Source organism: Saccopteryx leptura, chromosome 1 (assembly GCF_036850995.1).
Source record: "Saccopteryx leptura isolate mSacLep1 chromosome 1, mSacLep1_pri_phased_curated, whole genome shotgun sequence".
Taxonomy (NCBI): Eukaryota; Metazoa; Chordata; class Mammalia; order Chiroptera; family Emballonuridae; genus Saccopteryx; species Saccopteryx leptura.
In genome coordinates this window covers 278,512,951-278,521,631 of record NC_089503.1, presented here as the reverse complement: position 1 = coordinate 278,521,631, position 8,681 = coordinate 278,512,951, and the positions used below count along the sequence as shown (strand labels likewise).

Sequence of the window (8,681 nt, the reverse complement as noted above, 5' to 3'; positions counted from 1 at the left end):
AATTCAGCAAGGTGGCAGGGTATAAAATTAATACACAGAAATCAGAGGCATTTTTATACATCAACAATGAACTGTCAGAAAGAGAAATTAAGGAAACAATCTCCTCCACTATTGCAACCAAAAGAAATAAAGTACCTAGGAATAAATTTAACCAAGGAGGTTAAAGACTTGTACACAGAAAATTACAAAATATTGATAAAAGAAATCAAGGAAGATACAAACAAGTGGAAGCATGTACCATGCTCATTGTCAGGAAGAATAAACTTCATCAAAATGTTTATACTACCCAAAGAAATTTATAAATTCAATGCAATTCCTATTAAAATACCAATGACATACTTCAAACATATAAAACAAATATTCCAAAAATTCATATGGAACCAAAAAAGAACATGAATAGTTTCAGAAACCTTGCAAAAGAAGAGTAAAGTGGGTGTATCGCACTTCCTGATATCAAGTGATACTACAAGGTCATTGTACTCAAAACAGCTCGGTACTGGCATAAGAACAGGCATACAGATCAATGAAACAAAACAGAGAACCAGAAATAAACCCACACCTTTATGGACAATTGATATTTGACAAAGGAGGAAAGAGCATACAATAGAGTAAAGACAGTCTCTTTAACAATTGGTGTTGGGAAAATTGGACAGCTACCTGCAAAAAAGTGAAACTAGACCACCAACTTACACCATTCACAAAAATAAACTCAAAATGGATAAAAGACTTAAAAGTAAGTCATGAAACCATAACCATCTTAGAAGAAAACATAGGCGACAAGCTCTCCGACATCTCTTGCAGCAATATATTTGCTGATTTATCCCCACAGGCAAGTGAAATAAAAGACAAAATAAACAAAGGGGACTATATCAAACTAAAAAGCTTTTGCACAACTAAAGACGATATGAACAGAATAAAAAGACAAACCACACAATGAGAGAACATATTCGAGAATTCATCTGATAAGGGGTTAATAACCAAAATTTATAATGAACTTGTAAAACTCAACACCAGACAGACAAAAAATCCAATCAAAAAATGGGCAAAAGAAATGAATAGACACTTCTCCAAAGAGGACATACAGATGGCCAATAGACAGTTGAAAAAATGTTCAACATCACTAATCATTAGAGAAATGGAAATTAAAACCACAATGAGATACCACCTCATTCTGACAATGAGTCAGAATGGCACTCATTAACAAAACGACACACGATAGGTGCTTGTGTGTATGTGAAGCAGGGATCCCCAAACTATGGCCCGTGGGCCGCATGCGGCCCCCTGAGGCCATTTTTATCTGGCCCCCAGTGCACTTCCAGAAGAGGTACCTCTTTCATTGGTGGTCAGTGAGAGGAGCACAGGATGCGCAAAGCGTGGTGTCGCTCACGTACAGTACTAATTCCGGTGATGCGGGACGCACGCGTCACTGATCTGGAAGCATGTCATATCACTTGTTACGGCTAGCAGTGACAAATATAAAACCGGACAATGACCATCTTATTAGCCAAAAGCAGGCCCATAGTTCCCATTGAAATACTGGTTAGTTTGTTGATTTAAATTTACTTGTTCTTTATTTTAAATATTGTATTTGTTTCCATTTTGTTTTTTTTTTACTTTAAAATTAGATATGTGCAGTGTTTCTAGGGATTTGTTCATAGTTTTTTTTTATAATCTGGCCCTCCAATGGTCTGAGAGACAGTGAACTGGCCCCCTGTGTAAAAAGTTTGGGGACCCCTGATGTGGAGAAAAGGGAACCCTCCTGCACTGTTGGTGGGAATGCAGACTGGTGCAACCACTGTGGAAAACAGTATGGAGATTCCTCAAAAAATTACAAATGGAACTGTCTTTTGACCCAGCCATCCCACTTTTAGGAATATATCCCAAGAACACCATATCGCTGATTCAAAAAAAGAAATGCACCCCCATGTTTATGGCAGCATTGTTCACAATAGCGAAGATCTGGAAATAGCCCAAGTGTCTGTTAGTGGATGAATGGATTAAAAAGCAGTGGTACATCCTGACCAGTCGGTGGCGCAGTGGATAGAGCATCAGACTGGGATGCAGAAGACCTGGGTTCGAGACCCTGAGGTCGCCAGCTTGAGTGCAGGCTCATCTGGTTTGAGGAAAAAGCCCACCAGCTTGAACCCAAGTTCGCTGGCTCCAGCAAGGGGTTACTTGGTCTGCTGAAGGCTCGCAGTCAAGGCACATATGAGAAAGCAATCAATGAACAACTAAGGTGTTGGCAACGCTCAATGAAAAACTAATGATTGATGCTTCTCATCTCTCTCTGTTCCTGTCTGCTTGTCCCTGTCTATCCCTCTCTCTGACTCACTGTCTCTGTAAAAAAATAAAATAAATAAATAAAAATTTTAAAAAATGTTAAAAAAAAAAAAAAGCAGTGGTACATATACACAATGGAATACTAGGAACTTGAAAAAGAAGGAAATATTACCTTTTGCAACAACATGGATGAACCTGGAAACTATTATGTTAATTGAAATAAGCCAGGCAGAGAAAGAAATATATCATATGACCTCACTCATTTGAGGAATCCAAAGAACAATGTGAACTGAGGAATGGACTTAAACCTGAAGAAAGCTGGGAGGAAGCTGTTCAACTGGGGGCTAGGGAGATGTTGAGGGGAATACGAGGGAAAGGGGAATGCAAGTGGGGCAACACTAGAATGTATGTAAACACAATAAATTAAATAAAAAAGATTAAAAATAAAAAAATGATGAAAGAAGCAATATGGGAATATTTTAAATAAGTCTTATTATTATTTTTGTTAGGTATTACTTAATATTTTTATTAATATTTTAAAACTTTCTTATAATCTAGTTTTGTGCACCTCTCTTTTATTGTTCTTATTTAAGTATAAAATGCATGGAATAATAAAAAAAATAAAAATAAAAATATGTCCATAAATTCATTAAGGTGCCTTTCTCTTCAAAACTAGAGCCCAATTTTCTTCCCTTCAAATGTGGGCTGGACTTAATGACTTGCTTCTAACAAATAGAATGAAAAAAAAGTGACAATATGTGACTTTGGAGACTATGTCTTTAAAAGGTACTGTAACTTCCATCTTGATTGTTCTGTTTTTCACTTTTTCTTGAATCACTTGCTCTGGGGACTCCAGCTGTTACACTGGGAGCTGCTCCATAGAGAGGCCCATGTGGTAAGGAGCTGAGAGCTCTGACCAATAGCCAACAAGGACCAGAGGCCCTCCATCCAACAGCACACAAGAAACTGAGTCTTGCCAACAGCCATGTGAGTGGGCCATCATGGAGTCAGATTCTCCAGTTCCAGTCAAACCCCAAGATGATTGTGGCCCCAGTGAGAGAAGGACTAATACTTCATGAGAAACCCTGAGCCAGAACCATCCATCTAAGTTACTTAGAAATTGTGAGCATCAGCCTGGCGTGTGGGGGACCCGGGTTCGATTCCCGGCCAGGGCACATAGGAGAAGCGCCCATTTGCTTCTCTACCCTCCCCCTCCTTCCTCTCTGTCTCTCTCTTCCTCTCCCGCAGCCAAGGCTCCATTGGAGCAAAGATGGCCCGGGCGCTGGGGATGGCTCCTTGGCCTCTGCCCCAGGCGCTAGAGTGGCTCTGGTCGAGGCAGAGCGACGCCCCGGAGGGGCAGAGCATTGCCCCCTGGTGGGCAGAGTGTCGCCCCCTGGTGGGCGTGCCGGGTGGATCCCGGTCGGGCGCATGCGGGAGTCTGTCTGACTATCTCTCCCCGTTTCCAGCTTCAGAAAAATACAAAAAAAAAAAAAAAAAGAAATTGTGAGATATGTTTTTGTTTTTTTTTTATGAGTTTGTCATTTTAAACTGCTAAATTTTAGGGTAATTTATTATGTAGCAAGCTATGACATATATAACCAACACATCCAGATAGCAATTTTATTTATAGAAATATGTTCCATGTTTCTATATAACCATAGGTTTATACACAAAGTTATTAGGGATTATTGCCTTACATAAAAATGTTCAGCAATAAAAAATTGCTAAATAAATTATAATCTGCCAATTTTAAGTAATTTTAAACAACTTAAAAGTTAAAAAACTGTAATGATACCAACAAGAATAAAAACAAAAGAATATAAAATTATGTATATATTGCACCTAGAATTCTGTAAAACTGTATTCATTAAAAAACTAGTAAGAAAGTCTTAGGCAGTATGTGTGCTGAGGACCTGGTGCCAAAATGCATAGTGGCTGGTTTGTGTTCGCTACTTTCAAACATGTAGTAATAATGCTCATGCCTTGAAGTCAAAATATGTCTGTTTCTTTGGTCATCCTTCATTCAAATCCAGTCATCCACATCAATTGCTTAAAACAAAGGCTACTCAACAGGGACAGTTTGTTTAATTTAAACTCTCTGACATTGGAGAGACACTAGAGAAGTAACTGCTAATGAATGGTATATAAAAGAAGGAGATACAGTGTCTCAGTTTGCTAGCATCTGTGAATTTCAAAGTGATAAAGCTTCTGTTACTACCAACAGTTATGATAGAGTCAATAAAAAACTGTATTATAATCTTGATACTGCCTATCTGGGGAAGCCATTAGTAGACATGGAAACAGAAGCTTTAAAAGATTCAGAAGATGTTGATACTCCTGCTGTTTCCCATGAAGGACACACATACACTGAATAAAAATGAAAAATATAACTTTTATTCAGTGAGAGAAGGGGAGACAGAGACAGACTCTCACATGCACCAGGACTGGGATACACCTGGCAAGCCCACTAGGGGGCGATGCTCTGCCCATTTGGGGCTTTGCTCTGTTGCTCAGCAACTGAGCTCTTCTTAAGGCCCCTGAGGTAGAGGCAATTGAGCCATCCTCAGTGCCCAGGGCCACTTCGATCTAATCCAGTCATGGCTGCAGGAAGGGAGAGAGAGAGAGAGAGAGAGAGAGAGAGAGAGAGAGAGAAGCGAGAGGGGGAAAGGGAAGCAGATGGGCACTTTCCCTGTGTGCCCTGACCGGGAATCGAATTGGGACATGTATACACCTGGCTGATGCTCTACCACTGAGCAACCCAGCCAGAGCCAAGGCAGAATATTTAAAAAAGATACTTCCAACTATTTGGAAAAGCAGACAAATGCTATGTTATTTCCTTTACCAAAAGCTGAAATTATACTTCCTGCACCAAAACTGAAAGACAGAACTATTTTTACACCAGTATCAAAACTTCTGGTATTCACAGGCAAAGACAGAATAGAACCCACAGCAGGCTTTCAGGAAGCAATAATCAAAAGACATTGTCTGCAGCCTTGATGACACCTCACTTTGGGTATTGTGATGAGGTTGACCTTACTGAACTGGTTAAGCAAAGAGAAGAATTAAAACACATTGTTTCTGCTTGTAAAAATAAACTCTCCTTTATGCCCTTCTTCATAAAGGCTGCTTCTTTGGGACTACTACATACTACAGCTTCCTATTCTCAGTGCTTCTGTGGATGAGCACAGCCAGAATGTCACATACTAGACTTCACCTAACATTGGAATAGCAATGGATACTGAGAAGGGTCATCGTCCCTAATATGAAAAACATTCAGATCTGTTCCATGTTTGAGATCACCATGAAACTGAACCACCTCCAGAAACTGGGCTCCAGGGGTCAGCTCAGCACCATTTATCTCAATTTGCTTTGGTGTTCCTGAAGTGTAGCACAGGGTCTGGCCTGTGTACAATAAATGTGTGCAAAAGAATGAATGAAAAGATTTCTCTGTGTATTGTGTTTCTTCATATATGAAATCATAAAACAAGAAGTAATTTTAAAATATTTTGTATTATAAATATGAATGAGTGATTCTTTGGTTGAAGCACCTAACACTCATCTTTAAAGGAAGAATAAATTAAATATTTACTTTGAGAGTGCTTAGTTTTATTTCTCCAAAGTAATCCAAAGACGAGCTAACATTTCTTTTTCTTGGGACAGTTGTTTTCTCTCTCTCTCTTTTCTTTTGTTTTTGAAAGAATGCTTAACATGAGCTCTACTGTCTTAGCAAATGTTAAAGTGTACAATACAGTAGTGTCAACTATAGGTAATGCTGGACAGCAAACCTCTAGAGTTTACTTCTCTCACTTAACTGATACTTTATGCCATTGATTAGGAAGAAGAAAAATATATGAAATGATTATATTCTAATTTCATGAAAAAATATTTATCAAACTTTCTGTGCCATATATTAAACTAGAAGAAACATGTTCCCCTTTTACTTCAATTCTCTCCCTCCCAACCGCCAACCTCTCTTTCTCAGGATTGAGCCAGCTAGTTGTCAGCTCTAACTAAAACTGTACTGTAACAATACAAAGAATACAAAATGATTTGTTATCATAAAGTTGCAACTACTATATACAAAAGTATGCGTAGGCAGAGACTGGAAAAGCAATAAATGCAGTTTGCTGATATTTACTGAGTAGGTATTGTGACCCATTCATTGTTCTGGATCAGATTACAAAGAAGGAACAGTCCCTTTCCTTGGAGAAGTCCACAGTCTCATAGCATTTACTAAATTGCCGTAACCTCCTTTGATAAATAACTATCGTGCCACTTGCTTTGTCCTGGGTCTGGAGGAACCAATGTGCCACAGAAGTCACACTGCTCAGGTTTCAGTGGCCCATTAGCATTTATGAGCATCTATGGAATTACTGTAGAGAATGGAAATTTTACTATTAATGAAACTAAGGTTGTTATTACAGTGGGGAGGAGAAGAATTTTTGGTATGTAAGAAGTACATGTCCTTCACACATGGTTATCAAAAAAAATCTGTGTTGGTTCTTCTGAAGCACAATAACTGCAAAGATCCTATTCAAAGAGTCAACATCTGGCAAACTGACCACTTAACCATGTTTGGGCATGCTTCTTGGAGTCTGGCCCCCCTTCTTCAGGCCCTGCACTGTCTATAAGCCACCCTTCCCCATATCCAGATCCAAGAAGAGCACAGAGCTTGTTCTCCTAGAACCAGTCCCAGGAAAGGCTTGGCCATCAGCTACTTTACAAGTAAAGAGATCTAAAGTTCCCAGTGCCTTTACTACGATCCAAAACATAAAGGCTTATTCTGTATCTTTCAGAAAGGGCCAAGATCTGAGAACCACAAAAGTCTTCTTACTTTCCTTAAGGAAGAACAGCAACACCACTAGCTTCCATTGCTTCTGGATGTATTAGTCTCCACGTAGGACAGACAAGGAAATTCTCTACGTTCAGACACAGGCTTGCAAAAGTGGTGAAAGACAAAATACTTGTTAGGTCAGTGGTAGCTGTCCAAAAAATCTATAAAAAACAGGTGTGTGTGTGTGCTAGTGTACATGTCTTTGAACTTCTTGGCTGGATCAAGTGGTAGAAATGATGCCATCATCTTGCTGCGCACCTTGCCCCTGCTTTCTTTGGGGTGAACATCAATCAGCCCATTTCAGAACAGCACATCACCTACCCCCCTTCCCTTATTTTGCTCAGCAGAGTCAGGTTTATAGGGCCCTTACTACTTGAAAACTTAGCAGGAAAAAGATCCTTTCCTTTCAGGTTGTTGGGAAGGACTCCAATGGGTTCTGCTTGATCATACACCTGTCCCTAGACCACAGCTGTGTTCTGGAAGATGAGGTACTTAGATGGATCAGCTTGGGTCACACATCCTCCATGAGTGCATGCCCCACCAGATAAGTAAAAATTCCTAAAAGGAAAAGATTTTTAGCAGAAAAAAAAGCAACCCCCAAGCCTTAAAAATAAAAAGATATTAGATATTTACTATGTAAGGGGAAACAGGTTGACCCCCAGGTTTTTGCCGCTGGTGATGTTGATATACAGTTTGTCCGTAAAGTCATGGTGCACTTTTGACCGGTCACAGGAAAGCAACAAAAGACAATAGAAATGTGAAATCTGTACCAAATAAAAGGAAAACCCTCCCAGTTTCTGTAGGATGATGTGGCAGCATGTGCGCATGCGCAGATGATGACGTAACACCGTGTATACAGCGGAGCAGCCTATGGCCATGCCAGTCGAGATGTGGACGGTAGAGAGGAAAGTTCAGTGTGTTCTGTGGCTCGATAAATTAGAATCTATGACCAAAGTGCACCATGAATATCAGTGAGTTTATAACGAAGCGTCACCACATAGGAATAACATTACTCAGTGGGATAAGCAGTGAAGGAAACCGGTAGTTTGGTGGAGAAACCCCGTTCTGGTAGGCCATCAGTTAGTGACGAGTCTGTAGAGGCTATACAGGATAGCTACCTAAGGAGCCCTAAAAAATCTATGCATGAGCCCACATTGAACTGCACTAAATAGGTATGAAACTGGGAGAGTTTTCCCTCTATTTGGTGCAGATTTTACATTTCTATTGTCTTTTGTTGCTTTCCTGTGACCGGTCAAAAGTGCACCATGACTTTACGGACACACTGCATATACTACTCACAAAAATTAGGGGATATTTCAAAATGAATATGAAGTGATAAAATAGCCCCTAATTTTTGTGAGCAGTCTAAAAGGCAGCAGTAGAAACAGTTTGAGCCCATATGGAGAACTGCATTTTTAAAATGTTGAATTGAAGGTGACTGTAGGACTTTCGAATGAGGTAATCTCTTGGAAGTCATGAGTCACAGAAGTATAGCAAAAAGATATGCGTTTAAAATAAAATCTTTAGATATAAAATTCATGTTAAGGTACATCAGCATATGTAGTGG

At 39.6% G+C, this 8,681-nt stretch overlaps 1 pseudogene; it reads left to right on the top strand.

Moving 5' to 3' along the window:
• Positions 1 to 3,281: 3,281 nt before the first annotated feature.
• LOC136388344 (lipoamide acyltransferase component of branched-chain alpha-keto acid dehydrogenase complex, mitochondrial pseudogene) lies at positions 3,282 to 5,662 on the top strand (annotated as a pseudogene).
• Positions 5,663 to 8,681: the final 3,019 nt, after the last annotated feature.